The following is a 7,713-nucleotide window of genomic DNA, read 5'->3' as shown; positions in this document are numbered from 1 at the left end:
AAAAAGAACTAACTTGGCAATTACTCTAATCGCACGCTCTTTTACTAAGTTTCATATTATACATAAGTATAATATTCTTCTCCCTTCTGAAGTTCGTCAAATCAATTCTTTAAATAAAATTTTAATTAAAACAAAGAACCGGTAATATTTAATCAATATCCAATTCCAATAATAATAAAAACGTAAATCAGTTCTAACTAAAACGAAAATCTTAACCGCGTTCCAGCTATTCCTGTCGCGTCAGCGCCGTCGACACCTGTCGCGCGGACACAGGCTATTAACAATAGGTACACAGGCGATATTTTAACGTGTCTTACTAATGAATACTACGATTTCTGTGGATTTGCGTTGATTTATACGGGCGTATTATATTACACTGGAGCCTGTGTGGGTTTTAGGGTTATACTATATATTTGACTAGCCCGTTGCTGTAGTTTTGTAGTGGTTCTGCTTTCTGTTCCGTAGGTTGCGGGTTCGATTCCCGCCTGAGTCTGGGTGTAATATGTGTATTTACATATGTATTATATCTATTTAAATTTATCAAAAAATGTTTAGCTTTAACAGTCGGTTACTTATAACAAGCATGAAGTTGCTAACCATAGGAACAGACGAACGTGTGTGTATGTTATAAGATATTTATTTATTATTTGATAAAGTATACTAAAAGTTTTGAAAAGAAAACATTTATTTTTTTTCTCGATCTTTCAGCTGTTTTCGGGTTTGTTAAAATATTGAGTTCTTACTTGTTATTATAAATAATCTGTGTTTCCAGAAAATTACAACCTGGGAATCTTTAAGTCGCGAGTGAATAAGTTACTTCTAGGTAAGCGTGCTCCATCTTAGACCGCATTTTCACTTATCATCAGGTGAAATAGTAGTCAAACGCAAGCCTATTATTGTATAAAAAAAAAAATATGATGTGGTGATGTGTAGTAATATTTTCTTCTCAACAGATGCTTTACAAAAATAATTTCAAATCATTTCCGAGTGTGATCTTGGAAACGTGACAGTGATCGTTTCTCATAGAAGACGTTACAGTTGATCTATCGACCCGCAGTGGAACAGAGTGCTGGATTAAACTCCACATCTTCTTCTTATTCACGGAGAAGTCTTCCCAGAAGTCTAACAATGGAAGATTAACAAACTGATTCAATATAAATCTACTATATAAAATTCTCGTGTCGCGGTGTTTGTAGTTAAACTCCTCTGAAATGGCTTGACCGATTTTCATGAAATTTTGTGTGCATATCGGGTAGGTCTGAAAATCGAATAACATCTATTTTTCATACCTCTAAGTTATATGGGGGGGGGATTAATAGGGTTAATAACACAGAATGGCAAAACAACGTTTGCAGGGTCAGCTAGTATGAATATAATAATAAACTCTAATTTTAAATATTAACCTAATATAACGAGCTTTACAATTCTATAAACATTATGTAAATTTGCAATTAGCGATGCATAAAGTGTTTTATAAACATCGGTTTTATAATCTGTAAGATCAAAGCTTATGAGATTTCAATCGTCGGACGGCTTATTCGTGCTACTTTACACCTTCGACTGGCGCCGGCTCAGACAAAACAATAATGACTGAAATAAAGCACTTATACCGCAGTCTGTCATGCCACACTCACTATGTACTCTTTAAAAAATGTGCTCCGTATTCAAAGTGTTATATATACACTAGCTGACCCCGCAAATGTTGTTTTGCCATATATTTTATTAACATTCTAAATCCCTCCCCTCTCCCCCCTTATAACTTAGGGGAATGAAAAATAGATATTGTTCGATTCTCAGACCTACCTGATATGCTCACAAAATTTCATGAGAATCGGTCAAGCCGTTTCAGAGGAGTTTAACTAGAAACACCGCGGCATGAGAATTTTATATATTACTCGTAGATGATTCTTCTCGACAAATATTCAGCAGTCAATGAATTTTATTATACGACTACGTCGTCAAATAAGCGTACGCGTAATAATGAACATAAATAAATAAAAAACTAAATTGACACAAAAATTACACGTTGGCCTTAATTGAGATCCCAAAATTATTAAAATGTTGAAAACTAATTTCTAAATTATATTGAAATATCAATATTTTTTTATTTATATTGTTAAGAACTTGTATTACTCAGTAGGATAGAATTTGTTTTATAATCTTACTAACTTTTACCTGCGACTTCACTCGCATCGATTTTTTTTAAATAAAAAGTATCCTATGTCACTTCTAATACTTCCAAGAATATGTGTACAAAATTTTATGGTGATCGGTTAAGTAGTTTTTGCGTGAAAACGTAACAAACAATCTTACATTCACATTTATAATATTAGTAGGGATATAAGTACGAAATCAGTTCTACATGTATTGTAATTCTGACCATTTATTTTATGTTTTCTAATACTTTTTAGTAAGTTCTTACGAAATTAAAAACTAAGAAAGTTATATATGACAGTCTCTCTCATGACCATTGGTTGACTGGAAGAGATCTCTTCTAGGGATAAGTCCACCTTTGCCATCAACTATACATGTAATTTTCTGTATATTCTGTTGTTAAGTGCAATAAAGTATATATATAAAGTTTTGCAGAAAATTACATTACCAAACGTTCAGAAAACGTAGCGCTAATACCAACTTCACGCGTTTGACGTCTGTCAGGTCGTCTCATCTAAAACAAATTAAATAAAAACAATTAAATTCTGTGCATTTAACGATTTACAATTTTTATTGTCTGCAGTTTTTAAAACCGTATCGTACTTCGTTATAATAACAAAACTAGCAACATTCTAAAAAAACGCAAAACCCACCGTGGGCGCCGGAGATTAGGTTGGATCGAAATAGGAGTAAGATGGTTTTCAGCGCTATCAGGACGCGTGAGCACTGTGGCATAAATGTTACGACTACCACAATATACCTGAAGATTGATATTATTATATTTAATATGTTTGATTGTGGATGAAATGTATTCTGCAAACAAGTTATGAAGAAACATCAAGAGCAAGAGGTAGAATAGACCATTAGCGCTGTTTTTCCTTAATTACATGATTAGTAAACTACATAACCCAGGAACAAAATCCGGTGCAGCCCAACTAGGGCAGTACCTCGACCTAAAAGAAGATCACAGCTAAATAATACTGCTTCCAAGCAGTGTTCTCTTGTTGAGTAAGGTAACCCAAGCTAGTGGGCGGGATTGGGGGTGGGGTCGCCAATGCGCTTGTAATGCTTCTGGTGCTGCAAGTGTGATAAGCTACGGTAATCGTTTACCATCAGCCGTAAAGGTTACGAAAGCCGTATGCTTAATTGCCGACCTATTGGTAGTGTCCAATTTTTCTCCATCGTGATTAACATTTTACCGTTTTATATAGTGCTTTTAGCTAATGTAGGTTTCTAGATATTCAAGATTTATTAAAAATTTTAGAAATTGAACATTTAAGGACTAAATAAACACAATTTCGTATTAAACGCATTTTAATATATTTTTATAAAATTTACAAATATTGCAGTTGTATTTACCACCTATACCTTTGAATTTTGAAAATAACTAATTACAGAATTAATTTTAAGTCAATAGTTTGACTATTAAAGCTTAAAATTTATATTCTTACAAGTTCCGCTTATCTTTAGGTTTCACACAAACTTGTAGTCATGAATCGATTGTTAGGTGGACACAAAAACTACTCTAAAAGTACCTACATTAACTTATATTGTATCGTACAGCTTTATAATAAACATCCTAAAATTAAACATAATTAGTGTTTTCACTGTTCAAAAACAAGTTTCAAAAATATTTCAGTCATCATTCGACAGGGCATATATTAGTCCTTACATTAATTAATTTCCGCTATGTCAGGCTACCTAAAGATTTTTCGTCAATTAATTGTAAAAACAAACATATAAATCGCTCGATTTAAGGAGTCACTCTGAATGAGTCTTTAGCTTTGAGTACGGCGTAATGCAAATTGGCAGTGTTGTCACAGTCGTATGGCACATGTCACAATAAACGTTTAATATATATTAAAAGTAATCTCCCGCTTCTTATTTTGTAGTGCGGTTTTCGAAATCACTACTTTATTGTTTCTTATAGCGCGAATGTGACTCCCGCGGATTACGATTTTATTTTTGTGTTAAAATTATCGCTTTTAAAATTCGAATTTCAGAAATTCTATTGTTTTTTATAACGGTTATAAAAAAAATTTAAATACATTTGGTTGTTGTAGCAAGAATAAAGAAGGTACAGGATTAACTGACTGCTATAAAGTTATTGGTTCTTAGCGATTTCAAATATCTGAGTAAGTTGTTGTTAAATTAGCAAATATAATAAACGCTTGCCAAACTATAGTTTACTCGAACTTTTACATTTTTGATAACGATAAGAGCGCTGACAGCGTTTCACACTTTTTTAATATATACATGGTGTATAATATCTGGGGACTGGGGAAGTCCCTCGACCTTACAGAAGACACAATTAATAATACTGCTTTCAAGCAGTGTTGTGTTCCTGTGCTGAGTAAGGTGACCAGAGTTCCTGGGAAGGGATGGGAGTAGGATCGGCAATGTGCTTGCGATGCTTCTGGTGTTCCAGGTGTCTGTCTATAAGCTAAGGTAATCGCTTACCTTTTTTTTACGTGGGGAAAATCCTTCATGGATACCCTCCAGCGCGGGGTTCGTTATGTCAGACTCCTACTGCCTAAAAAACCACTACGTGTGAGCAGTCGTCCGCCTGGGTGGGGCGAGATGGGATCGCGCTAGCATTCGCCACCTCGCCCCGGAAGGTAATCGCTTACCTAGGTTAGCCGTACATCTTTTTTCCGACCTAGACGTATATGGAAAAAATAGCGTTTCCAGCATATATGCGTAAAATAAAAAAATACACACACTTATAAAAAAAAAAAATCTAATATCTTACTATTATTTCATTACAAAAACGTGTTTTTAGTGCAATTTATTTTTACATTAATCTATATAAATACACGTTCACAAGGATTAACGTCACGTACGTTTAAGCTTTAGTTGGTTAATAAAAAAGTAATTTTTGTACAACGTGCGTGCGTTTTAAAATAATTCTCGTTTATTTTCACGCCATCAAAGCGATGTAAACATCGGAAGTCAGTCAGGTGTCCGCGCGCCCGTAAACACATTTACAAGAGGTGGATTAAAACGCGCGAATCGAATACCTGACTTCATGGACTGTTCTACAATGGTCGCGGTTTGATTGCGGCTTGATTTGAATATAAGTATTTTGAAGTAAGACTTCTTTACACACATTTGATTTGGGGAGTAAGCTAGCGAATGCGCGAGAGCGTTACAAAAAGTGTAATCCGGTCGAGCGAACAGAGTAGGATAGTGAGGTTTTTTTTATATCACTAGGTCGGCAAACAAGCGTACGGCTCACCTGATGGTAAGAGATTACCGTATCTTATAGACGCCTGCAACACCAGAAGTATCGTAAGCGCGTTGCCGACCCAATCCCCGATCCCCCCAGGAGTTCTAGTCACCTTACTCACCAACAGGAACACAATAATGCTTGAAATCAATATTATTTAGCTGTGATCTTCTGAAAGGTCGAGGTACTACCCCAGGTAGGTGCAAGCAAACATTCTTTCTCTCTTTCTCTCATAACCAGTTACGTTACGTATATCTAAGACACACTGCGTGCCTATTGTGCAGAATCTTTACATTAGTGTTGTGGTCGAAAGCACACTCGTTTTTTTTTTACCTTTTTTAAAATCTAAAATTAGTTAAATGTTTCTTAAGTAGAGCGTAGTACTAAGTGCACATTAAATCACTAGGTTTCACTAAATAACTTTATTATTTTGGTGCTGGTATTATCTTGGCACATTAAAAGATTTTCAATATCTCCTAACATCGTATAACAACTAAAACAAAATCGAAAAGTCTACTATTACTATACCCTTTACGACTTTGTAGCGTCAATAAAACTAAACAAGGAATGAAAACCTAAAAAAAAATTGAAAAGGTCATCTTATTAACTATACATTATGCGGTCATTGTAGACGTTCCAGCGGTCTGTATATCCGGTAGAATTAAAAATTCCCGACAGATGAATGACGTGACAGCTGTTTACCTCTGAACCGAGTTACACTAGTTCTATACCTTGCGTCATATTCTTCCGCTGTCTAATTTAAGATGTCTATCTATAAACATAAAAATGAAATGGTCTTCGCTAAGCATAGAACGGCTGGATCAAATCAAATGCTATTATTTATATGTTCTATTAATTTTAAAATATGTCTTTAGTTTAAAGGTTGGGTAATTTCACAGAAGAAGCGTGATAGATTACGTACCGACCCTCCTTTTAGAAAAAGAGGCTTATGCCTAGACGTATGACATTACAGGATTAAACAATCAATCGATAAAAAAATAATTTTTCCCTTTTGTTTTTCTATAGAATTTCGATAAAATAAGAATAACTGGAACAATTGCAAGGTATATGTCATTATTGATATCGGATAACATAGATTGCTCCTGAAAGAAAGTACTCAATTGAAATTAATCTTTCTGAGACAAAATACCACTATAGTTTTTTTTTATAAATAATAAATAAATAAATATCTTATATAATATCTTAATAATATTCTTATACATACACACACGGTTGTCTGTTTCTATGGTAAACAACTTAATACTTGTGTTACAGGTAACAACCGACTGTTATATTTTTTTTATATAAATATACATAGAAATAATATATATATATATATATATATATATATATATATATATATATATATATATATATATATATATATATATACAAATATTACACCCAGACTCAGGCGGGAATCGAACCCGCAACCCGCGGCACAGAAAACTGGGCCACTACAAACTGCGCCAACGGGCTAGACTAGGGCTTGAGTAAATGAATACACTCACTGAGTGCTAACTACACGCGGAACCTCCGTTCGATTTGAGGACCCCACAACCTTTCTGTCTCCTTGTAAGTAAAACAACCTGTTATGAACGAAACATGATAATTTAATACCGCGCGGACAAAATCGAGGAATTCAATATTCTACATACAAACTCGACTCGTCCATTAATACATTTCCAGTAAAAATCGATACCGCGAGAAACACCAGACAATTTACTATCGACTATGAAAACTTTTAAACACCTACAACACCTGCGGCCAGTAAACCCAGTTTACGAACGAATTTAAACGAATGACTTAAAAGAACAGAATCACTATTTACATGTCAAATAGAATACTATGACGTGAATTTTAAGTTCCGTTATATTGCCGTGACACGTGACAGCACGAATCATACAGACTAATAGTTTTAGAGAACGCAATAATTAAAAAAATGTGTCTAACACAGGAAACTTTTTACTTTATGATGGCTGACTTACTCTCTCTTTGGCCTGAGTCCGTCCATTGCAGAAGATTTAGACAGTGTCAGACAGACGCTGTGTCGCCTAGGACACTCTTCAGGAAAACGCAGAGTTGCCTAAGCTCTGCGCCACCCTCTCGACCTCACTGGCTAGGCCCACAGGAAAGAGTCGATACGTGTGGAGCCAGTACGGCTGCAGGAGTTTTTTGCATTTTAGAGCTATGCCACGAATGATTGACGGAGACCCCATTCCGGGTTTCAAATGAAGTTTGTCCTCCTCCAGGACCCTGATGATATTGAGCCAGGTTTATCCTTCGGTCGCTTTTTACGACCGCCACGGGAAGAAAAGTGGTGGTGCTAT

The 7,713-nt window shown here is 35.1% G+C and overlaps 1 long non-coding RNA gene across 1 annotated transcript; it reads right to left on the bottom strand.

The window, feature by feature from the left end:
- Positions 1-939: 939 nt before the first annotated feature.
- LOC123654850 lies at positions 940-2,850 on the bottom strand. Its single transcript, XR_006743280.1, has 3 exons — positions 2,808-2,850; positions 2,603-2,668; positions 940-1,122 (listed from the first exon to the last, which is right to left on the bottom strand). It is a non-coding gene; the product is annotated as an uncharacterized LOC123654850 (long non-coding RNA).
- Positions 2,851-7,713: the final 4,863 nt, after the last annotated feature.

This window comes from Melitaea cinxia, chromosome 7 (genome assembly GCF_905220565.1).
Source record: "Melitaea cinxia chromosome 7, ilMelCinx1.1, whole genome shotgun sequence".
Taxonomy (NCBI): domain Eukaryota; kingdom Metazoa; phylum Arthropoda; class Insecta; order Lepidoptera; family Nymphalidae; genus Melitaea; species Melitaea cinxia.
Note: the sequence above shows the minus strand (reverse complement) of the source record. Positions and strands in the feature narration are given on the sequence as shown.